This window comes from Syngnathus floridae, chromosome 5 (assembly GCF_059516105.1).
Source record: "Syngnathus floridae isolate MCC-2025c chromosome 5, RoL_Sflo_1.0, whole genome shotgun sequence".
Taxonomy (NCBI): domain Eukaryota; kingdom Metazoa; phylum Chordata; class Actinopteri; order Syngnathiformes; family Syngnathidae; genus Syngnathus; species Syngnathus floridae.
This window is the reverse complement of record NC_142417.1, coordinates 9,926,759-9,953,265: the sequence shown is the minus strand read 5'-3', so window position 1 is coordinate 9,953,265 and position 26,507 is coordinate 9,926,759. Positions and strand designations below refer to the sequence as shown.

The following is a 26,507-nucleotide window of genomic DNA, read 5'->3' as shown; positions in this document are numbered from 1 at the left end:
CCTCTGATGTGTGGTACGCACACACACACACACACACACACACACACACAGCCTGCTGCACTAAAACATGAAAGACTAAAAGATGCCAACACACCAGCCAGCTGTAGTGCTGAGTAAACACAAAATATAAACGCTGGTTATTTAGCAAGCCTCCACCTTCCCATACTCGCAGTCCTTTGTCTCCTCCCACCTCCTGCCCTCATTCTGCACCCCTGCCCCAACATTCCCGCCTCTTTACACATTAGGTATGCATTGATTCAGCCTTCCCCGTCTTATAAATACAGCATTGATCTGCTCGGAGATCAATAGACTCATTCACATGCATAGAGCCACTTTGAGAACCCCCCCCCCGCCCAACTCTGAACTACTCTCAGTAACATCCTTAGCCATTTCTTTTTTTTTTTCCATTAGCTTGAGGTTTCCATCTACATCATTCATTACATTTTATCCATGTTAAAATGTGTATGCACAAAGGCACTTACAATCAGCCACACAAATCCCTTAAATGACAGTAAGTGCAATGTATTCCTTAAAAATACTAACACGTATGCATATTAATACCTACACTCTTTACTGTTAAGACGAACAAAGACATTCCTGTGACTTGGGTCACAAATGATCTTTTAACATATATATGTTTTTATTGTTCATACTGCTGTTTCATCTAAAAGGACACGATTCTTTTACCTTTTTGTTTAAAAGCAACTTTGTCTCAGTACGCTATTTGCTTTTCAGTGCATTTCTTCAAAGGATCCTCATTGCTTGTTTTCTTCCTAATTTGTGAGTTGCTTAAATATTGACATCAAGACCTTAAGTGGAGATAATGTTGTATAAAAAACAAAGTAGGAACATGGGGTTTTAAAAATAATATACTAGTATGATTTCCCAGATGTTTGCGCCTTGGGGGGCGTGCATGCTCACTCTATTTGGTCATAACACAATTTAGTCAGTAGTGACAGCAGGCCGTAGTCTTGTTACATCTATTCCAGATGTTTTGGTTTAGCTTCCTTTTTGAGTTTTTAATTTTTGATCTTTTTTCATTTTGATAGACCCATTTATTAAGGTCTACTAGGATGATTATTGTTTTTCTATTATGAGTCTGCTATTGTTCAACTGGCATATGTTGTAATTATAAACTATAATCCACTCACTTCTATAGTTCTTGTCCTCGTTAGGGTGCGGGTGAGCTTTACCCTATCCAAGCTGCCTGGGCGAGAGATAGGATACGCCCCAGACTGGTCGCCAGCCAATTCAAGCGTAATAATAAACATCATTTTTAATTCTTGGATGAAAATCCTTTGTGGTCAATGACTGATTCTGAGTTTACTCCCTGGAGATGCATTGCCAGGTCTTCACTGCAGAACTTTTGTAACCATTAGAAATATTGGTTGTGTTTACGTTTACAGTATGTAAAATACCCAAATGCTACAGAGAAATTAAACATGCAGGTGTTCTGTAGATTATTTTCAAACTCTGAAGTTAAGTGAATACACTACTTGAATCTTTTATTGTAAATCCATCGTGGTGATGTATAAAGGCAAAGCCATGAAAACTCTGTTGCTGTTCAAATACGCCCGGACTTAACTGTATGACTCAACATGAACACTCTAGCATGCTTGCCATGTTTTTGAGGTCTGCTGTCCTTGCCGCACGAGGAGGAGGCGTTATGTTAAGCAGTCCAGTGTTAATCAAACAATTGTATTCAATAAACCTTTAAGAAATGTAACTTTAAAATAGATAAATAGTGGTCATGACTTAACATTGAAGAGACAGGACAGAGGAAAGAGCAAGCTAGGACAGAATAAATATTTTTACAATTTCACTGCACTGAACTTTCTCAAATTGAATTTCTTTACCAATCTGAGATGTAAAATATCTTTGAAAAACAACAACAATTCAAGTTACTTTTTAAGTTACTTTATTAAACAAATAAGCAAATGTGTAAACACGGCCTACCCACAATTTAATCAGTTGGCAAGTAGCTAATGCGAAAGACGCAAGACGCTGGGCCTGTCCAGAAAGTGTAGAATCTACAAAATTTCCAAATAAGACCCTTTCAACAATTACTTTCCATTTTATTTATTAACCGTCTGAGGCATACCTATATACTTCTTCCCTCTAAAAGAAGTGAGCTGATGAAGGCTGTTGATCTTTACGGGGGTCTGTCGTCCCTGTTGTGCACTTAAGTAGCTCCTTATTGCTTTTATGGCAAGTCACTAAAACCTGTCTTATAAAAGGCAGTCTCGGGAGTGTATAAGGAATGGGTGAGAGACATCCATAAAAGACAGAGAAAGAGGGGTGAAAAATCAATGACCATTTCTCCATTGCCTATGAATTTTATTGAACCTGCCCCCATCCCAACATATCTTGGTCACCGATGTACCGGTTTTCGATCGTGCCACTGAGAATCACTCAAGTCTTCATCGTTTTCTCATTGTTCTCCCTATATTTTTTCTCTCGCTAACATTTTGAATAAATGCTAAAAGTCAGCATGAATCAAGTTTCTCTGGAAGTAGCAGTCTCACATTTGAAATGACTCGTCTTAATGTCAGAACCTCGCTTTACATTAGCCGGGGTGTGTAACGAGCAGACGATTTAATGCCATTTTGTCAGTGTGCTTGGAAGCAACTACGTTTTTGACGAGAAGTTTGTCTCGTCTTACGGATCAGCCTCACTTGGCTCAGTGTGCAGCAGGACCCTGTCTTCCTTAACGGGATTCTAATAGGCTTAACCTTTCTGCCAGCCGCAGTCAAAACATCATAGATTGATCTTTTGCTCTAAGCAATTTAAACTACACCACACAAGCCCGCCCCTTAACAGCTACGCGGCTAGAAATACAAGCGTATAGCATGCAATTATGTCAAAGAAAAAGTGGAAAGAAAAACATTGCACATTCAAAATAATTGCATGCACCTTTGTGAAATTATTTCATGTATTGCAAAAACATCCCCCACAAAAACATAATCCTTGCAGTGCATTACTATGCTTGAATTTCTCTCCTCAGGTTGCACTCTCGTCTTGTATTCTTCAAAGACATGCAAATGTATTCTCGTGCTGTCTTTTACCTTCACTCCAATAAAGCAGGCTTATTAAATGCATTAGGGAGAATCAAAGTTGAAGTGTGCTTTGAGCTCATTCAAAGAAGGTGGTGATTGGAGCTCAAAAATAGTGACAAGATGGGAATCCCTCTTAGTGTCTTGGCGCCTATTAGTGCACACTGCTTCATGTAGCACCAATTAGTTGCTCAGCTTCCTTCCTGCTCAGCCTTGTTGCTTCCATGCTAAATTAAGCTCAAGATCTTGATTTCAGTCTGCCAAAGCAATTGATTTCGCCCTTAATCAATTTATTTCATTAGTTATACATTCCTTTTTTTTCCCCCCCTACGAGCAGGCATGAGAAGAGTGACCTATCCCGGAGTGTGACACAGAGGAGAGTGATTTGAATGATAACCAAATAGCTAGCGCTGCCTGCACAGTGTTTAAAGATCATATGTAAATCAAATGTCGTGGGGGAGAAATTGCTTGGTGGGATTCTGTCAGAAAACAATTTAGTGATCGTTAAAAGGGATGCCACACCGTCGCGCAAACCTCCACAAATTAAATCAATGCACCCAGCGCTCTCTGCCCCCTTTCACTTCTATCAAGACCCCCGCATGCCTCTCTCGCTCTTTTTCTCGCTCTCTGTCACTCCCTCTTCCCCAGCTATCATCTTTCCTCACTTTCACAAGCTAAAAAAAAAGGTGCTCAGTGTGGTGCTAAAGTTTCAAGATATTCATGGTGAAATGATTATCACTCTAGCACTTAACACGTTTGCACAAATTTAGATAAAACTAAAGCCTTGGTGTAAACCTCCAAAAGTAACACATGAGGGTGGCACGCGCATGATGACAGAATGAGATCCTAGGGAGCCTGAAAGCAACCCCGCCCGAGATGATCTCACCGTTTATCCTAATGAGATGAACGCAGCAGACAGCTCTGCTACAAAATGCATCAGTACAGCGTGTAGTGATGGAGAAAAATACTCAAAAATGCTAACACCCCACCACCACCAAGAGAGCCACTCATGCTTGGCTCCAATCCCTAAAGCCTGGATGTGTCAATCACAGTCCCCGGGGAGATGCGGCGTGTTTCAGAAGACTTAAGAAATAAAAACATGCTGCGGAAAATCTACATTTGGTAGACGGAGGCGACACGGCTCACATCATGCATCGTGTTTGCAGAGTTGTGAGCCAACCTGGGTTATACATGGGGTGTGCGGTGTGTATTTTCTTATACACAGCCCACTCAAGCAGGCAGAGAGGTGGGTGGGCTCGCCTGCTGGCCCACTATTACATACACCGAACGCGCCTCGTAAACACAGAGCGACAGAAAGACGACAATCTACCCGCTTTACTGTCTTATAAGCTTGTAACGCACACACTTGTGCAGTCACACTCTTTGTGTCTGCTTGTCAAATGCCACCTGATATCTGTCCACGTCTGGGACTGAAATTAAGTGTCGCCAAGGCCTCTTTCTCTCTCACTTCATTTTCTCATCTCGCCATCCCAGGGCATAATTAATTTTATCATCATCCTCGTTATTAGTTAAATTGTTTTTCATATTTATTCATTTTTGGGTGTCCCGCTTGTCTGCATTGAATGCCAAGCGTATGCTAATGTGTTTTGGAGACATGGAGATAGGAATGAGGATGAGAGATGAAGAGTGGATGGGAGATGCGGGGAGGGGGAGGCAGCTAGAAGGAAGAGGAGGGGGTGCAAGGGAGCAATGAGGTTGGGAGGCAGGGGTGGGGGGTGCGTTCAGGTGGATGCGGGAGCGCTGTTGTGAGGTGGGGGTGGCATTATGTATTCCGCCTGCGTATTTGGAACCCAATTAATCAAGCAGAAGAGAGGAGAGATGCAGAAAGGATGAGATCGCCCTTCACGTTGATGAGGCCTGGCTGGGGCAAGCGCTCAACCACCTGAGCTCCTAACAGCCATGCCGACACACTAGAATTATAGCAATACCTTTATGCAGACACACACACACACACGCACATGCTCGCCCGCCCCACCATGTGACTTCACCAACATGTAGTCTCATCTTCAACTATCTTTTAGCATTAACACTTTTCATTTCAGTTCAAAAATTTGAACTGAATTTATTTGTTCTCCTTAGTTTTCATTTTTCCATACACAGTACTCAAAATAATGTCATAAAGTTCAGCCCAAAAGCTGAAACTTTTTTCCCCAACTTTAAACCTTGCATCTTAAATAATGCTGAAGTTTATTTACAGATTTTTGTCTCATCTATTCATCTTAGCGTCTTTTTAAGTCACCAAAATTGTATTTATTGTTCAATGAGCTGCTGGTTGCAGTATTAACTTCACAGTAGTTAAATTAAATTGAAATGAGTTTTCAGATCTGCTTTGCTTTGTAATGACGAAACAGCAACGTCGATTATTTTCAGTTCATACCATATTTTTGAAGCACTTGTTTGTTTCAGAGCAGTGTTTTCACTTTTATGTTAGATTGTGTTGTTGTAAATGTGCAGTCGTAGATGGTGTGCATTTTTTTGAGGACAGATTTTATTCTAAGTTTTAATGACTTACTGAAAATGGTACAAAAGCGTGGTTTGTAATTATAGTAGTGACTTAAAGACGACCTTTAATGGGCAGACAACAAGAATGAACGGCACCTTCAAAGTAAAAGCAGCTATGTTGACTTGTCAAACCTGCAGCAGGCAGACAACTTCTCCACAATCGTTGGCATATTGACTTGTAACACAAGAAGAGAGCGAGTTGACTGAATTAGATTCCCTTCCCTAGAATGCATACCAATAATAGATGGGTATTGTTTCATTTCACGCGGTGACTTGAATATACTTACTCAGTTTTCCCTTTTGAACGATACAAAGGCTGTTGACTAAGGTTAATTGAGTTAAGGACAACTAATGAATTAAGTAAGACTTAAATTGATCAAACATTTTGCAGAATAAAATAAAGAGAAAATGCTTTAAAAAAATACTAACCTAAACTATTATTTTGCTAACAACAAAAACAACACATTACAGTGAAAATGTCATTTTGTCTTTGCCAATTAATTTAATACATAATTTCAAATGTATTAATTCCAATGTTTCAGCTACCCTAACCCACCCAAAAGCTAAGGTCAAACAGTCGTTAGGAGTTTTGGTCCTTTTACTGTGTGTTACCTGGAAGTGACGTCATCGTGTCATCACCCAAAATAGTTAGGACCCCCAGAAAGTCTTCCCATTCATTCTTCCGCCCCCGGATTCATACCCCTGGAGCTAATTCACATGGTATCCACATACTCTCGGCTGCTCTGAGCAATGCAACGACCCACGTGTCTCCACTTGCCAATACCTGATCTGCATAGCACACATAGTCTATAAATATTGACCCTCTGTGTCCAAGATGTGGCATTTACTGTAGTCTACATGCAGCAGGTCTGTGCGAATGCCATCCACTTCTGCACACACATGCACAATTGAAACTGAAAAGCAAATGTGATGTATTATTTAATAATTATGCTGTCCATTCATGCAGTGTAGAGTGGGCTTATCTTTGTTTTGTTCATCTCAAAACGATTGATTGGGTTGAGGTCAGGGCTTTCACGTATGTTGATGGACTGTGCTTTGTGCAGTCATGCCAGAAGAGAAAAGTGACTTTCTTCTCCAGACTTTTCCCATGAGTTGAAAACGATTATCCAGTCCAACCATTGATTGATGGATTGATGTGTCATAGGAGAATATATTTTTCCCATTTAGTGAATTTGAGTAATGGACCTACGAGGGGAGACTGTTTTTTTTTTTCACCATAAATTTGCACATAGTCCTGATTTGACCCAGCAAATGTTGATATGCCGGAAAAATGTGCAGAAGGAACCCCTCCAAGAAGTTTGTTTTGGTGTTTCCGGTTAGTCCGAGCCTCATTTTTGTTTATCCCACATTAAGTGTGAAGGACAGGCTCCAAAAATATCCTGTTCAAGTTATCTACTCCATCGTTTCGAAACATCACTTTGCCCCCCCCACCCCACCCCATCTGTCACTTGTACTGCTCACCTGTCACACCGTCACGTCACAAGCAGACACCCTCGATCCTTTTTTTGGAGGTGGGGGGGATATAAAATAATTTTGTTGTGGGGTCCCCAGGCGGTTTTGTAATTTCATGCCTGTGTATGATAATTTTATGCTGTCCTGCGTCGCGTAATTCAGGGCTGCCAAATGCTGACAGGTGATAAATATGATCTTTTCCGCCTGTGTGCAACAGACCTGGAGAAAAAAAAAGGCAGGAGGGGGTCTGAGGTTTGTAATAAGGGGGGGTCCTTTTGTTACAGAGGCCTTAGCGGAAGTAGTATATGCACAAAAGTGATGAAGCAGTTGCCCTCCACACCTTGCCTCACGTAGCATTCACTCCCTTCATCTCCTTCATCCCTCCTTTCCTCCCCAGCTGTGGGGAAGAGGTCAACAAGACCTGAGGACCAAGGATTGTTATCAGCGCGGTCTTGGCACACACAATAGTCAACAAGCAAGGGTAGATATGGTCGCAGACGTTCAAGGATACAGAAAAGGTGCAAGAAAAGAGGCAGACTGTAATAGCTGTTGTTGTTGGAGCAGGGGGGTCGAAAAGGACAAGAAAGTGAGCCAAGCGTGGAGGACTGATGGCCTTGTGAGTGACGTGATTATTCGCCTCCTTGCGCTGTACAGTTAGAATGATGATATCAAAAGTCCAGCCTGCACACGTCACATGAGCGCAGAGTACACTGCGACCTTCACATTATACCAGCACATCTTATGCATTATCGTTTATTGGTGATGGCACAAAGATAGTTCTGTCATATGCAGTAAGACTCACCATAGCCCAAAGACAGATGTTTTAAATTCACCTCTTTGACATTGACTTAAATATATGTATTCCCTATTTCTATTTTTTGTTTTATATTAGATGTATCTACAATATCTTTTCAGCATTTTAATCAAATGAAAATTGATCACCCCCACCCCCACACACACCATATCTGTGGATGCTACACCATGTCCAAGAAATGCACTCAATCAATTCGGAGACGTGGGGGCGAGGGGAGCTCGACTGCGGTTCCAAGTCATTAAGCAGCCAGAAATTAATTGACTTCATGGTGCTTATGCGACCGAGCGTGGGTTTAACCCAGGCGCGGGAGCTTCTATTAGTATTGTATGTGTTCCTAGAACTGCAGAACTGGAGGACATCATCCACCAACTCAACTCAGGGGAAAGAAAAAAAAACTGTCCTGTGATTAATAAGGTGATCACACACTGTAGTGATTAAGCACCTCAGTGATACATAGTAAAAGAAAGGTTAATAATGCATGCATGTATGCGTGCATATAATCGGAGCTCATTATGCTGCTGACACTATAGCAGTATGTCAACACATCCCAGTATCATTTCCAGTGAGGCCTGTTGTTCATCAAATGAATGACAAAATGGAATTGTTTAGCTCCTTCCTGATATACACCTTACTCTGTTAAGGTTCATGCGGACGCAGCAGACGCATAAACACGTCATTTCCATTACATTTCAGAAAAATACATTCCACCACAATGTTAAACTCCACCGCTCTTCTACCTAAAATGCATTAACTTTAAATTATGAGGCTTGTCGTTCACGAGGAGCACCTTGTAAAACATGCACACGCACACTACACAGAGAAATGTGGACCATCCTCAAGGCTCTCTTTGACCTCTGTGCGGGGGCTCACTTTTAGAGTCCAATCACGCGGAAGTCTCCAGGGGGGAAACAAGGCCGGGAGATGTGGAATAAGGATTCTGAATTCAGGGAGCAACAGGAGTTAAGTTAATTTAAACTGTGTCCATACTGTATGCTGCTGGGCTCGATATGACTTGTAGGTGTGTGTGTTTGTGTGCAAGTTTGTATAAACTCAGTAAAATGAACAATAAGAACAAATTGGACAGACGATCATGTATATATGCAAAAGACAGTTTGTAAGACAAACATTTATACAGCGTGAGAGAAACAATCAAATAACATATTTTGTGGGCGGACATGTTTTCTTTTTACAGCCAAGAACAACAGCCATCCAAATCTAGTGTGTCACACAGTCTCAAAGGAGTTGAAGAGGAGTCTTAAGTACTCTAACCTTTTAATGACAGGGAAAAACATCCAGAAATATACAGTTTGTGTATTATTCATCTTACAAATATGTTTAAAATCCATTATCTTAAATGCTTTGTTTTATTGCTCAACTAAAATTAAATGCCAATACCTGTTTTCTACTTTTTTACAATGCATTAATGCGTTTGGGGTTTTGCCTCTAATTTTTTTGAGGTAATAATTTCCTCCGTGGAGTATATTTGTCTCTTCTGGTTACTCTTCAGTGCAATATCAATGAGGGGAACAAATAGAGTGGTAGAATTATAGATTTGGATGAACTGGTTATTACAGAATTGGGCTTGTTTTCCCAAATTTGACAGGGGTACCAGGAGTTCTTGCCTGCAGCATATTTGGTTGAAATGTGGAGCGAGGGAGCAGAAAATGTGTTGAATTATTCAAGTAAATACAGAGCATAATTAAAAAGTTAATCACATAAACGATATTGCATCATTGTAATCCTATCAAGTTAGCTCCCATCTTCACCAACACAAACCAAGCTTAAGCTTCACCTTCATGTAAAAATCTATACATTTACCTCTATTCAGTAGGGATAGGAATCAATAATACGGTGCATCGAGTACATTTTGTGTGAGAGGCATTCAGGCAATAGATTGGCCTACACAGAATGCGCTCTAATCACAGACAACATGCAAGCCTAATCATTAGCATCGTGTCAAGGAAGAAGGCCCACACTACTCAATAAAACAATATGCTAGTTATTTCTCACACAGTAGCCTTCTCCTTGATATACAAGTAAACGGCCCCAAGTCTCTTGGGCCCCAGTGCTTGTTTTAAGGGTAAAAAGAATTGTTTTACATTTTCTGCAGGTCAAATAAAACAAGCTTCTCATATAAATGTGGCACGTTTGTAGTTTTGCCTTTTACTTTCTTGCAAACTGAGAAGTCTGACAGTGAAGGAGATTAAGTTCCTTGCTCTAGTAACACGTGTTTTCATCAATAAATCACAATCTCAACTGTAACTGAGGGCCTCACTACACATGGTTGTCAAAGACACAAGCGGAGGCAACCTATGAAGCATTGAAATGGTAGATATAGCCGACCCGAGTAGTCTCTGGTGGCTGATGGAGATTTCTGTTGGAAGTTGGTGTGCGTGTATGTGTGTGTGTGCGCGCATGCTGCGGGACACGGGAACGCCAAAAAGCATTGGGTGACTGCTGATCATACGACCATGGAGATAATGGTGCAAACAACCTTGACGCTAGTGGAAGAGGTCTCTCTATTTAATTAGAAACTTTAATATTTCATTCTATGCTATGCCTCATTAGAGTTCTTCCATCACAGACACAGGTCGGTGCTCACAAACGCGCACACGCGCACACACTCACACACACACACGCGCGCATAGGACGACTCTGGCCAAGAATATTTTTCTCAGTACATGTTTCATCAGATGGTGATGAGTTGTAGATGGTTTTATAAACTGCATGAATTTAAAAGCTGCTGACACAATATAGAGACACAGTGGCATGAAAAAGTTTTTTCAGATCATCAAACCAATATTTATATGGAATATTTGTAATATCTCATAAAACAACCCAAGAAAATATAAAATGCAGAAAGAAAAGAAAAAAAACGACTGAACATGTCCCTTTGTGAAAACATCATTCTAAAATATAATTTAAACTAAATAAGTGGTTGTGCCACCAATGGCATCAATAACATTTGGGATGACTGAGATTTTCGCATCACCGTGGAGGGTTTTGGGCCACTTTCTTTACTTTTAACTCAGCCATATTGTTTTTGAGGATCACCTGTCCAATTAAGGTCATGTGACACCATTCATTCGTGTTTATTTACAGGTGGACTGGTTTATTTGAAGCGTTATCCTGCTGCATACTGGGAGTTTGCCAGCAGGATATTTTGGTAGTGGGTTGTTCAGATAGAGGCCCCTTGTTATTCCCTCGTCCTTGCACCTTAAATTGAATCTTAAGTGATTTTTGAAAATGGATTGGGTTTTATTCATCTTCTCCAAGTGGCGGAAACCTGTGACACATTGTTGTCCGTATCTGCCGTTTAATTGGTTAACACGATTCATCTTGCCATCCCGTGAGCGTAACAGTTGTTTTTCTTTTCCTTTTGCATTTACCTTGCTAGTTTTACCTTACTAGTTTTGGCATGCTTTGTCACCTTCCTCAGATGTCCTCGGGCTGAGCGCTTAGACGTGGCCTTTTTATCATGATTATGTTGACCATGTGATGTTCCACGCCGGCTATGTACGGTGGTAATAGACATTATTTATTCGTTGAGAAGCAGGAACTTACAATCTAGTGTGTTGATTTTTATTAGAATCTCGTAGGCTAATTATACACTGAATCAAGGGAACATTTCTTAATAATTAAAACAATATAATATGTGAGTTCTGGTGTACCTAATGTTGTGGCCAGTGAGTTTGTGTTTATAGGGTTTGTATGCATTATTCTGTTTGTATGCAATTTATTAGCAATGGTGTGTGTGTGTGTGTGTGTGTGCGTGCGCGCGTGCGTGTGTGTGAGTAACATTATACGTTTGTGTGTGAGCAGGCAGAAAATATGCAGGATAATTACCAGGAAAAGGTTGGGATGCAGATGAAAGACCTTGTATTGATTCTTGAAAGGACCTGACAGCTTGCCTGAGTGTTTTATTTCTCCCGCATTGTTTGTTTTGCATATAAAGGGTTCCATTTTCTCACAAATTCTGATTGCTGTAATGACAGCAGACCTTCTGCATGCTGAGGGGCATATCAGGCTGCGGTAACAGTTTAGAGATGTGGACAAATGGTGTGGGTAGCAGAGGGTCTCTTACTTGTCAGACCACCAACAATCAGACTGAGAAGAAGGTGAATGAAAATGATTTGAAATAAAGAAGCCACGTAGTGAGGAAAGGACTACTACTTTGATACATATTGAACATAACAGGCTTATGTTGTTTAATATGTTAAACAAACACTCTGAACAGATCATCGTAAAGTATACAATATAAAAAAAAAAGAATAAATTCACTTTCCACTTCATTCAAGGCACACATTTAGCACATTCTGTTATCATCCTCAGGAATATTAATAAATTTACACTTAAATAAATCATCAAAACTCATTAATTTGTGAAGGAAAAATACCTAAATATTTATATAAACATCATCACAGAGTGTATTCACAATCCACTTTGATTGGACCTGGGTTGGTTTCCACGTGAATACACAGAAACTAATCCTGGTGCGGATCAAACAACCAGACCAAGACCCACTTTTCGAGGTGGTCTCGGTCCGCGTCCAAATGTATTCTGCTGTGGTTTTGCTTCAGGTGTGAACACACCACTGCCAACTGGTACCAAATACAGGATATATCCTCCTTTTTGGGGGGCTGAGAAAGCCATTATAGCCATGCGTCATGGGAAAAAAAAACTCTTTTTCACTACTGCAAATATCAATCCCCCCTGATCCTCCATTTTCAGTTTAGCCACGTTGCTGCAAGCACGTTGTGGGTCAGGGCATGCAGAGCACATCATCTCCTTGCCATTTCCTTGGCGGTTGAGGCATGCATTCACCGAGGCAAAATTAAAAACAGAGCATCACAAAACCTCAGTTGAATTACCTGTTCTTGACACTCATAATGAGTTTTCAGCTCTAATTAAAGCACACATATGCAGTGCAGGAGTGCAGCACGCCGGACTTCTTTTTTTCTCCATTTCTATATACATATGAGGAATTTCTGTAGCACAGAAATTTCTCCTCTCTCTACTGCAGCCAAGATTTTTTTTTTTTGACAACTGCACCATGGTATTTGTGGTTGGATTAAAAAAATAAAAAAACTGTATAGTACAGTATATGGGGAGCCTCAGAATGTTGTTTCCCAATCATAACACCAAGGTCACAGTTTATCTGTTGTAGTGAGTGGTGTGTTCAAGCTTCAATTACCAGGTGTGAACAGGGGATGTCATTTCTTCACTCTGTGTACGGCACGCCTAAATCCTTCTCACGCACATTAGAAATACTTGAACTTGACTATAAACTGAAGACGGAGACAATGACATACATATGTATGCATTTTGGCGCTGAAAAATCAAGCTTGAAAACATGGATCCGGTTCTGGCGAGGCCACCATGAGCGCTGGAATGCATCGGCGTGTTGCATCCCGGCCCAGTGTAAACAGTCAGCGCACGTGTGTGCATGCCTCCACTTCTCCAGAGCTGCTTTCCATTTCCCCCCAGTGACCAATCCTTCCCATTCAGACCTTTGTTCCACCCGCTACCACAGATGCAATCTCGACCGCACAATTTTTATCCAAACACAACATCTGGATGCCCCCTGCCGCAGCCTGCCCATCACAGCCACTTTAGGTTTGAAAGAATGTAGTCCTGCTTTATGCCCAATTGAAAATCGCAGTTAAAACGAGCAAAAACAAACTTGCATATGGTCCCACTTTAGGATCAGATAGAAGTTTTTTTTTCTTTGCTCGGTCTGCTCTGGCAAGAAGGACACATATATAGTATGAGTCTACAAAGTCTCTTTATCCTTTAGAAAAACAAAAGGAATTAAAGCTGAGATTTGTCAATTACATTTGTTTAGTACTCAATGGTTATCTTAATTTCTAACACACTGCTGTTATGTATTTCAGATGCCCTGATGATGAAATATGCTTGGTGATACTGAAATGAACCCTGCGTAAAAATGGCTCAAGAAAAGGCACAGTGAGTAATGTGATTTATTCAAACAAATGTCTTCACCAATTGTAAATTTTGGCTTTACATGTGTGGGGTTTTTTGTTTTAAGTGTGTATAAACTCTTTTTGAGCATGATAGTTTTGCACGTTGCCGATGAGGTAGGACATTCTTACTTAGTGATTGTTTCCCTTTCCATATTGAATTTACAACACTAAATATGCAATTGCAATTGATCAAAAATGGAAAGTCACACTTTACTTGTGCAGCAGGGTCAAAGTGCAGGGTCAGTCATCGCACAATTCCCATCAGCTGACATAACACTTTTCAGAGAAGCTTCAGATTGAAGACAGAATTACTGTGGTGTTGACATTTATTGCATTTAAGATTGATCTCTTTCGTAACCAACAGCAAGAAAGCACCAGCGGATAAAATGATTAAATCTTGCTGCAACTAAAAATGACTTAATATTGCTAGTAATTTAAAATAAACATTTTATATTTTTCTAGGTGTACACACTGATTACATAATAAGACAAAAAAATACTATTGTGAACATTCCTTAGCCTGTCTGAAAACTGTCTAAATGAAATCATTGAGAATTTTTCTTTGAAATCTATTTTATAGCGAGAACATGATTTATTGTTTATTAGCAAAAATGCCGATTGCTGCATTGAGGGTTAGACCCTCTAAAACACCCGCATGACCAAAAAAAGAAGAAATTCTACATCAATATTGAATTAGAGAATAATATCATGAGCTCCAAATATGACTCTGTAGTCCTGTGTCATATTGATTCAAATTCTGTGTACTCCCCTGCAGTTTTCCTAATTGCGCTGCAGCCTGTTATAAAGTTCAATTGTTAACGTACACAAAGCCAACAGTTCCTCTATCTGTGATTTCTCATCCTACTGTCACCCCCATTTCAAACCATCACCTCCATCAATGCCATTTTGCTCCCGGCCTGAAAAGCAATTGAAACAATTTTCGCGCCGAGAATTATTGTCCTTAATTGCAATGAAGGGCACATTTTCCCCGTCATTCCTTGGGAGTGTTTTTCTCTCTCTGGGTGGAAATGTAGGCATTGCCGCCGAGCGTGGGCTCTCTGAAAGAGGTCATAATTACATCCTTCAGTATGCTCGCCGTCGGCAAGGATTTTATGCCTCATAATTATTAAATGGCAGATTCATTTTGTGGATGTGTGCGCATGTGTGCGTAGTTTCTCCTTTGTGTAGGTGTGTGTGTTAAATTGCATGGTAAAAAGAGAGAATTGGTTCTTCATTTGTTCGAGAGATTATTTGTTTATTCCATGCAAACTGCAGAAAACCTCACCAGAATGTCTGCTAAATATGTTCAGTTATTTCAAAGTGTCCCCTCTTTGTTATGCAGGCTGACATGAACATATACAATTTTCTTGTTTTGTAAAGCAAATTAATTTCAAGTATTTAATACAGAGACAAATTATGATTAAATTATTATGACTATATTCACGCTTATAATTTACATTGATAGCTTAGCACCAATCACATTGGCAACACTGTCCACTTGATGTAATTTCCATATCATAATTATATTGTCTCATTCACAGTAGAGACGATAATATCCCACTCTCGACATTCCTAATCTGTGTCCGCTGTCCTCAGGCTCCCTCTGTGGGACTGCCGCTTTTTTGCTGTTTACGCTGGAGAAAATGGTTCATAAAAAGCTGTGATGTTGGAAAAAGCCACATGTAGTAATTGCTGTTCTTTCCAAATACTGTGCGGTGTTGAGTCATACGTTTAATATTTTAAGATAATCAAAAAAAGGTTCAACTAGTTTTAAATTTATGATTTGGTTTTTGCGTATTTGAGTCTCCTGGTTTGACAAATTAATACGCAAGAAAATAAAAATCACATGCTAATTTTGAAGGCTCTGTTAAATTATCAATGAACTTTGAGTTCATTATTTTTCATGTGCCATGACAAATAGGCCAAGCACCTGGTTTCAAATGGTGCATATTATAATATGTTTAAATATTAAACGAGAGCATTGATCATTCTGGTTCATAGTGTTTGTCATTTTCATGCATCAAGTGAAATTCAGCTTGGATCGCAGCAATCCTGATCGTGCACCAGAGCTGTGGTTTTAACATTGATAAAGTAGGGGAATGCAATTTACTCAATAATAACTGTGAGCGGTATAATTTTTAGTTCTGCACATGAATTGAATTTCAATACTTTGTGCTAGTCAACCTGATGCGTCCAGTGAATGTAAACTGGCACCAAAACACTCCAAGTCAAGTCTTAAAGCGACGTGTCTCCACAGGGGGTCGAAAGCGGAATATTGCAGAACATAAGCCACTCAAGAGAAAATAATAAAATAAATGTGAGTCCTTGGTCTCTCGGGAGAACCAAACATCTCCTTCTTCAACATATCAAAACTTCACCTGTCGGTGTGGAAAAGGCCCTGTTTAGTTGTGTTCTATTTCTTCACAAACATGTATTTTCCAGGTGAAATGGAGGAATCAAGACTCTTCAGTTGTCATGCTGCAAAGCGACACCCGAGTTAGAAAGTGGCAGAGAAGTTGAGCCGTTAGATCTCGGTAGCATATGCTCCCCTGGGGAAAGTTCCGCAGCTCAGGGTAGTCATCCCACGCTGCTGTGGAGCTCGCTTAAAATACTGTTGTCACGTAGCGATCACAGGCTTCCGCTGATGGTACACAAATAGTCCCCTTGCGAAGCTCTTAAAAGCCCATTAGACGCCAGCACACACTTTTCTGCAAATGCCACTGCTAAGTGCTCCCAATGCCAAAGGGAAATCACGGTGACAGACCTGATACCTGATGCGGAACAATCCGTGTCTTTACCTGTGCTTCTCTTTTTCCTTCCCGCAAACATGTTTGTTGACTTTTCAATTCATTTCATGCGGTAAATATCTGAGAAAGTGGTAACAGACCTCAGATCAGGCGATGACATTTTTTCATGTTTGAGAGTGTGACACAGATGTGGAGCCGATGAAAGCCGACTCCTCGGCAGTGTTTCCCTTCCTTGAAGCATCTCGCTCTGAAAGAGAGCAGGGAGGAATATGATCCTCTGCAGGTAGAGGTCAAGCATGACTACTGACTTCATGCATGAAGCAGCTGCTCAAGTCGTGCATAAGAGGAAACGACCATAAACTTGCCTTTGTTGAGCTTTTTCATGCAGATTGTGGAAGCTAAATAGTGCCATCTGGTGACTTAAGTTGAATCCAGGGGCATGCAATGTAAAAATAATAGCTTAAGGACTTATTCATAGAGTGCCACTCTGAGTGCAAATGCTGCAACATGGGGCAAATTGAATATGGATTTGTTTTAAACTATCGAGTCTCACTCTATGACTTTTTAACAGCTTGGTAGAACATCCCCTCAGCCCCTTCCTTCTCAGCACCCTTCTAACTCTGTGATGAATTCCAGCAAAGCAAATTTACTGATTCTAAAAATAAATTCCACAAGGTGCCAGGTTTGGAGGAAGCAATAAGAGGTGAATATATGGCAAACTGCAGGACAACGCTTGGGGAGTAAACAGCGTCTGTACGCTTCGGTCTTGGGTGAGGCTAAATAACTCGGAGCTCTGTGATCATTCCTTTCCAAATGGTTGCTGCGGGGATTACGGCTCCTGGAAGAGGAAACACTACCAGCCTCTAAACAAGGACAAACCTGTAGGGACCCACGTAAGAGCTCAAGCAAGTCTCTCCAATTAGACTTCATTACCTCATATTGATTTAATTAGCAATGGCATTGCATTATATGTTTAGGGTGTGAATTGCTTCAGACAAAGGGGAAAAGAAATATACAAATTCTTATTTCAGGCAAGAATTGAGTCACTGATGTACATGACAACACTTGGATCTTTCACCGTAATTACAATGCCATCCCGTATACGCAGGCACAAATAGAAACGTTTTAACCACAGGCCTCACAGTCAGTCTCGGCGAGCAAGAGGTCGATGAGTTTGATTTTTTTCTGTCTTTGGAAAACTTGTACAAAATAATTAAAATGATTCAAGAGCGTGCATGCATGTGTGTGTGTGCGTGCGAGCGAAAGAGAGAGACAGAGACAGAGAGAAAGACAGAGAGAGAGTGATAATAGCAGTAACATCATTTCTATATTGTACATAATTGTTGGACATTTTTTATATGTTGGGTGGATGTCAAGATAAATTGGCCACACAAATAAACATGAAAATCCCTGGGAATGACATCACTAGGCAAAAACAATTAAATAATCATTTCACTGGGTTGTACTGTCTTGCTGTAGGGACTTTCCCACTGACCTGACTTGAACATTGACTTGGAGAAAACCACAACTGCACAAAAGGCCACTGTTGACTGGTGGATGGAAAAATATGTGTGTGGTGGGAGCTTACACATAACCAGAGGGTGACAAACTGAAGTTTGTGTGGTCGTGAGAGTAGGTGTGAGAAACTAAGGACAAAAGAGAAAAACGTTACCAAATACTCTGTATGATTGGTTGCCTGGTCGAAGACATTGGAAGTCATTTTTACCAGCACTCGCACCACAGAATGGCTGCAGAATTATTGAATTATTTTAATCAAAAGGAGATGCTGCTTTAAGAAAGGGGTATTGAAAATTCAAGATATGAAACAAACCTGTTAATACTTATAATACATCTGTAATATTTCAAAGACCTATTCTACATTAGTACTATATCTCCCCCCCAAAAAAGGACGTTGAAAAGAGCCACAGACTTTCCCAATTGTCACAGCCTTTTGAACGGGCTTATCTCCATTTCTGTCTCAACCCTTTGAAGGCCCGAATAATACTGACGGAATGAATGATCAGTTCAAATCACTAACAGGGTTTAAAAGGGGTTAGCTTGACTTCACCTCGCTTCTTTTCATCCAGCCGACGCCAAAGTCTTTTGACAGCGCTGTCATCTGTTGAGTCGTCCACCCAAAAAAAAAAACCGAAAGCTGCTGGCCTCCTGGATTCATTCAGCCTCTAACCTCACCAACTCAACTCATCAAAAAGAGCTTTCGTTGTAGTCCTGTCCGCTATCCCTCCTAGTATTCTATTGTAGTGTGGACCGATCTTGGGTAAATCATGTTGTGTGAGTTTAAAGCCAACATTGGACACTCAGGGCCTTATTTTTGTTCCGGGCAAAAGTCTAGCGTAGAGCACAGTAAACTGTGTACAATGGTGGAATTTTCTTTCTTTTGGTGTTTTAGTAGCTGGTAAAATTGGGCGTAACAGAGGTGTGTGTGCCATTGTGCACCAATGGAAGTTAACTTTTCCCAACCAATCACTATCACTTCTTTAAAATTGTTTAACAAGTAACAGTGTGGGTATGACTTTTTTAATTCCTCCCCATTTCCCGCCTTCTCTCTACTTGGCACGATTTCTCCTGGAGCATGTTCCTGTCTTCTTTTTCACTGGCCTAGCTTGGCATGATTGATGGATGCTCTTGGCAGACATACAAATCCAACCTGGTACAGTGACAAAATCCAGTGCCAATAAACAAGATAGTACAGATGGACAGGAAATGTTGCTGTTTGCTGTTTTATTTCTATTATTTGTATATTCCGTCTTCTCACTTGTGTTTAAAAACATCCTCTTATTTGAATGCTGCCCACAAGGGTGTCTGCTCATAGGCTGAGAATTGGCCATTAGGGTATACTGTATGTTCAAAGGACACATCATCAACGGCTAATTAACAATTATTAACTGTGCCGCTGTGAAAGAAGACAAATTATCATAAATTACTACCTACTTGAAATGCTCGCTCAATAGTTATAAATCATTAATTTTAACACCCTTATCGCATGCTGAGGGAAGCAATTCAACAAAAGGTCTATTAGACAAGAAGGAATTCACTGGTCTCTTTCAGCACAAAACCTCACTTTCCTCTTTGCGTTCCCATTGCAGAGTCATTAGCAATAATTACCCTACGTAACACATTGGCTTCATCTACACATTAAAGAATAATTAAACTGCTGCCTAATTGCATTAAGTGAAGCCGTGTGTGGTGCCCAAGCTTCTGTGTGCAATTAGTGCTGGAAGATGCATGGAAATGTTGAGAGAACAAACCAAGTAAGTTCTTTAAGAACATTCACTGGCCACACTACTCATTTGAGATGTAATATACACAGATATAAAATGTTCAGTTTTGATTGACACAACTTGTTTATTTTTTGGAGTTGCTGTTGTGTGCACATAGAATGTAAACATCTGTAATCTGTGACAATCATCTCAAAGAATGAGACTTATAGTCTGATTAAAAAAAAAAAAGTTCTGACTTGTCAGGTGGTATATACGATACAAATGCGTGAGAAAACCAAATATTTGCATGCATATCCATGCACTCTTGATGGAAGCATAGACATAGACTGACTGTGCAGCAATGTACGCCCGTGTTGTTGACATCAATTTTGAAGTGATGAAGGACTTCTATTGCACAACCAATTGATAGCAAAGTCCAGCTCTCTCTGACAAATCTCTGCCATTTCTCAGTTTAAAAGCCAACACACCATTAAGTGGTGAGAAGTAGAAGAAGCTAGAGAAGGAATTGAATTGGTGGGTCAAGGCATTTGCAAAAGGTGGCAGCTGTCACCCAAAACCTGCTCTACAAGGTTTTACTGTAATGAAATACAATTGCTTGACTTTGGCGATTCCACTGTAAGTTTGTTTGTTTTTTATTCTTAAATAAAACAAAATGCGCAGTGCAATGTGTGATCTCTTCCATAATTCCAACATATGCTCTGCACGTAACCCAAGGCTCCTGTTTGTAGGATTGTGTTCTTTTTGTTTCCTGTTGCCGTCAATCTTTACCCGTCTTGCTAACAAGCCAACGGTGGGTCCAGTGAGGTGAGGTTGCAGCGGGGAAGAGGTGTTTTGTTTAGAGCCGCTTCCGACTGACATCCAGGTAAATGGCTAAACGTGTACTCTCATCCATATTCCAGCAAGCCGGGCTGAGACGTTTGTCCAAAGCCGGGCTATGAAATATTAAAAGGATGCAGTGAAAGGTGGAGTACCCAGAGGCCCCGTGGGCAGTTAAACAGCTCTTTGTGTGGATGCGTCCTTACTGCACCGAATCCCCACCTGCCATCCAGCACTCAGAAAGGCCGAGATTTCAGCACGCCCTCGTTGTGTACTTCCTCCAAGGTCAGTACACTGAGCTTGAATCAAACTGTGCTCTATGATCAGCTCTTACCATCCTCAAGCACAAGCACTGATGTTCACAACACAAACAAATCAATAACTCTGTAGACTGCATGAGTGGAGAGGGCACAGTGAGATGCTGAAGATATAACAAAATAAATACATAAATAAAAGCCAGGTAACTTGGAGTAGTCTATGAAGCATAGCCTCCTGTTAGAACGCTATCAGACCAATGAGGACTCAGATATATTAGGTTTCAATTAAGCACAGTTCACCGGGGCAGTCCACAGAGGTGACGTGGCAGCACTCGCTCCATCCCTTGCTTAATTACAGCCCCGGGGAGGAAGTAATGAGATGACTCTCCTCTTAGCTTTCCACATCTTGCCCCTTTCTGAACGAAAGCCCGACACTCCCGGCCAAAGGGAGCATGTTGACACTTAGGACAGGTGCTTTGCCTATTTGGTCTGCGGACCGCAAGCATGTTTGGATGCTAGTAGTCGTGACACAGTTTGCCCCTCTAGAACGCTCGAGGCGGAGATATAATGAATGGACTGAATGCAGGCATACACATGCACCGGAACGCCTCTGTGTTTGAAAGTATGCATATGCAGGACATACTGTACGGTTTGGTTCTTTATTTCATAATGTTAGATAACTAAAGAACACTGGAGACAATGAATTTGAAAGACCTTCTAGTAGTGTTGGATCTTTAACTATTCACCTATTTTGTCCATCAATTCAGAAAGAGATAATTCCAGCCAGCAACTCAGAAGAAAAGACAGCAAGGTTTTATTTATTCATACATTTTTCTTAAGTAAACATATAGTTTCTGGCAAAGTGTTCCACACAAACAAAGAAATACAACCATGAATTGAAATTGAGAAATGTGGTATGGCTTGACATTTTACTGGGGGAAAACACCGCAACATTCACAAAGTCAAAAAGGCACCACCCAAGTTTTTCGTTGCAATGCCAACAAATATCCGAAGCAGATGAGGGCACAAACTTTCGTGGAGGCTACAGTGTATCTTTCACTAAGAGGGATGGCAGTGTCATCACCAGCTAAGGCGGGAAATCACAGGCAGTCGCTCTAAGATACACTTTTTTTTACAGAGGCACTTTTTACTTTCTGCTGAGTGCCCCTGGAAAAATAAAATCTAAATCTTGGCTGTCACTATGTGGCTTTGGCGCACTACAACACTGTCCAGTGCAGCATGGGCACTTGAGAGGTAACGCTGCTGCTACTGCATACGTCAGACAATTAAAAAAATAAAATAAAAAAATGGAAAGAGGTGTGCGTTTGTGCGGTTATTTATGCGGGTGTAGAATAATAAGGATGAGAAGGGCTCCTTGTAGCTGCACAGCTGCAGTTTCTGAAAATCAAATTCGTCAGTAATGAGGCAGACAACGGAGACTCAGGCGGACCCAGAAGATTTGAAGGGCAGACAGAAAAGGGAAGAGGAAGGAGGGGAGCTGAAAGGATGACAAAGGGGGGAGAAAATTATTGAATTAGTCAGACAGTAATAGCAAAAAGAGATGAGCATAACATGGACATGCAATGGGGGGAAGGGGATAGGGAGTTGTGGGGATTACCTAAAACAACAATCTTTCAAACGATTGAATTGAAAGGCAAAGGTTTGCATTTGCATCATTTATCAGAGGGAAGGGAAATGTTCACACCTGCTTCTTCCAGCAACCTAACAGACCGTATTCAACTTTGAAACCCTAAGGTTAGGGATAACCAACCATAAACTTTGTAATAATCCCCAACAATGCATATCAAAATAGGCTGTTGGAAATTTGTAGCATTTGCGCACAAAAATATTTACAAGTACGTTTGAACGTCGTTGCCAGTCAGAAGCTTTTACATCATATTTGCAGTTCCATGCTCCCGTAAAAAAGTGATTTTTTTGCTTAAAATAAGTAATAATCATATGTGCGTAACGTCTACTCTTTCTCAAGTATGTATTCTATGTGACAGCTCAATTTCGGCAAAAATCCTAGCCCCAAACAATCTTCCATGCCCCACGGAGTCTGACTGGAATTCTTGAAGGGTGCTGGTCCAGAGTCACATTATTGCCTCCCCTGATCTGCAGTCACACAGCAGATTCCCAGGGAGTGTGTCACTGGGGGTGGCGGAAAAGGGGGGGGCTCAAACGCTTCGCTCGTTACTCTAAACGCTGCCTAATTAATAATGTATCAGAGCGGACGCACTGAGGCACAGCAGGGATCGTCTGCTTGTCACAATCACTGACAAACACACTCCCTACCACACACATACATACAGACTCACACACACAATTACGAAGCGCCTCATCAAACCTCATCACAACAGAAGCCCCTACCCAAAGCCTGCAAATCTGGGTGCTGAATATTTACAAGTCCTGTAGGTGCACTCCTGAAGCTGTTCATTAGAATACATTGAAAGTCACACATTGTCCTGATGTATAGAAGTGCACTGACTGACCACAGAACTTAGGCAATCATAGTCAAATATGATCCAACGGAGAGTGTGAAAAAAAACAAAAAAGAAATCATGACTAGAGGGAAAATTCATTTAACAATGTGTTTATTCATTAGCTGCTGTTCGCACTGGTTTAGATTCACACCGTATTTACTTAACTTGCTTATCAGAATAAAAAAGCTGTTTAAAATAATAATTCAAATATTTTGGTTACACTATTGGGCTATTATGAGAGGTTTAAATACAACCAACAGCATACAATACAAACAAATATTCCATCCACCACTTGAACTTGAGTACATCATGTATAATATGAATTCTTTATTAATTATTTTATTTATTTATTTTTTAATTGAAACGCCATGAATGATCAATTATTCCTTTACAATGCAGTAGTAGTAGTTATACTGTAGCCACCCAGTCTAATGGATAAGCTCAGAAAATATATGTCCTCACGGTATATATTTATTTTCTATACAGTATATGTTCTGGAAGTGACAAACATTCACTGTTTGCCTCTGCTCCCCCCAACGCCTTCGTCACATTTGATTTATTTGCTTCTTTGTTTGTGTTTGTCATATGGAGAGATGTAAATTTAGCCACCCCAAGGGAGAGCATCCTCACTAGTGACACACAAAAAAAGACTGCGGAAAAAATCAGAATAACATAAGCCACAAAAAAGTGCAGGGTGGTGGGAGTAAAAAGTAAAGCAGAGATTGTAGTTAGAGAACAAGAGGGAGGTTTGAGATGTGCAGGACTCTGTAAACAGTCAGTGCGGGGGCTGGAAAATTAACGCTGCATAAATTGTGTGAAACATGTCCTATTTTCTCTCCATTCTTTCCCTCAGAAATCTCTTTTAAAAGGGTTCAGGATGCAGGGCTGTCAGATGAATGCCAGACAGGCATTTTCTAACTTTGTTTGATCCTCCTCCTTTTAAAAACACTTGCCGATGACAGAGAGGAGGCAGAAAAAGGTTGCAGTGTGTGTGCTGGCAAGTGAGGGAGAGAGGAGAGACAAGCAAACAGGAGACACATGTAGTCACACTTTTACACTTATCACACCTACATTGACACTGGCTTCATAGCAAGCACCACCTCTCACTGAGCTCAAGTCTGATAAACGTGTCAAGCCTTCAGCTCATCTGATTGTAGTGTATGCGGTGACACTGAAAAGGTCAATATGCTCTTGTAAAAAATGCATAGAAAATATACAATAAGCTTCATTATGTGTAAAGTATATTGTTGTTTTTAAAATTTAATCATTTCTTTCCAAGAAAATAAGTAAACATTTTCAGTCATTTAATAAGCCCCATCGATAAAGAGCAAGTCTTGTTTTCTTTTCCCCAAAATGATGTGATACAATCTCATTTCTCAAAAGTGTAATCAAACACAATTTGGCATATTTAACTTGTTAATTATGTTCATCACGTCACTAAGAGAACACTTTGCACACCGCTCAAAGCACCTGCACGATATTAGAACTGTGTTTACAGATTAAAGCTGCACCGGTGAACTTTCGTTCTTATTAGCAGCAGCAAAAGGCCACCCCCGCATGTAAATTTATGTGTGGCGTGTCAATCCTGGCTGTTTTAAATGATTTATTCAAGTGTTCCAGCTGTTCCATTTACACGTTATTGATATGGAACCTCTGCCAAAGTCGCTGGCTAATTGTGTAACATTGCTGTGACATTGTGTTAGATCTCAGGTAGTTGTAATATTTGCGCCATGAAACGGAGGTGTGAAATTGGAGCTAATTCAAGGTTTGAATGTCTCATACGGGGTGCTTTATGTTTTGTCTTGGATGAAATGATATGATTTAAAATGACCATTAAGACCATCATTAGTGTTCACTGAGTTTGGGTTAGGATATTTACAGACTACAGTGAGCAGCACCTGTCTACTTCTGGCAGGTGCTCACCATTGTTTGAAAAGAAGTATTGGAATAATAGTGAGGGATGGTCAATATAAGTCACCGAGGAGTTGTCCATCTGCTCTTGTGTATCAAAGTTATCTAAAGCTCCCCTTCCCAAAACAACAACCCTAACTTCCATTCTCCTGCTAACAATATCGTCCTCACCCTTTGTGTCAAACAACATCTGCCTGCAGTTTCTTCAGCAGCTAATGAATTCCAAACAGAATAAGAAGGGAGGGGGAAAGCAGGGCATCCTCTCCTTGGTCTGCTTCTTTCTCTCTCCAACACAAACAACACCCATTTCCATTTACAATTTCAATTGTTAATTTGCATGAGAAAAATTAGTTGGGTGACATGCGTGGTGTTTTTCCCCCCCACGCTTTTATTTTCTGCTTAATTTTCCCACTAATTATAAGCAGCAATGGTGCATTATTTACATAAATAATTGTTGTTCCGTCTGTTCCCTCATATTTTCCTCCATTCTTTGTGTGTCAGAGTTGTTTTGGCATTTGTCGTCCGCAGGGGTAATACTCCTCGGAGAACATTTTCTGATCTCTCATGACTGAAATATCTTGGATCTTGAATGTTTTTTTCCGCCCGGTGTTTGTTATGGTGTTTTGCTGTCCTTTGTTCAATAAATAGATTCATCCTACATTTTTACTTCCCCTCGAAACTTCTAACTCTCATAAATAAATATGTCAACTGTCAACACCCTTTTACTATTTTTACTTCAAGACTGAACAAGTTTACAGGGAAGGTTGTGGTACAAAGCATCAAAAGTAGGCCTTGGATGTAAGCTGCACAAGTCAAAATTTTGTGTTTATTGTCACTCTTTTGTTCTATCTCGGTTGTCTTCCTATGGCTGTATTCAAGGTTAGACATTGGGGAGGTCTTGTGTTTATCACAGGTTGTTAAAATGACCCCCAGAACTGAATATTCAAATAGACTGTGTGTTTCATACACTAGAATTGGTTGTTTTCTGTGTTGGGAACTTGGAAAATGGTGTATGCTAAAGCTACAAGATCAACCCACCCGAGAAATGTGGCAATAGTTAAGCTACTATACCATGATAAAAGTAGCGAAACTATCTCATGCTAATTCAATTGAATGTGAAAAAAGAATATATTTTAAAATTTTGTAATCATTTATCCATCCCTATTCCAAACCTCTTGTCCTCAATCGAAGTATAAATGAATTCG

The 26,507-nt window shown here is 40.5% G+C and overlaps 1 long non-coding RNA gene across 3 annotated transcripts in view; it reads left to right on the top strand.

Annotated features, from left to right (window-relative positions):
* Nucleotides 1-26,507, top strand: part of LOC148398067 (uncharacterized) — a 188,663-nt gene that overhangs the window by 149,368 nt on the left and 12,788 nt on the right. For all 3 annotated transcript variants that reach the window (XR_015858638.1, XR_015858637.1, XR_015858636.1), the window contains one exon: nt 13,758-13,830. This is a non-coding gene — a long non-coding RNA (uncharacterized LOC148398067). The remainder of the gene's footprint in view (nt 1-13,757; nt 13,831-26,507) is intronic.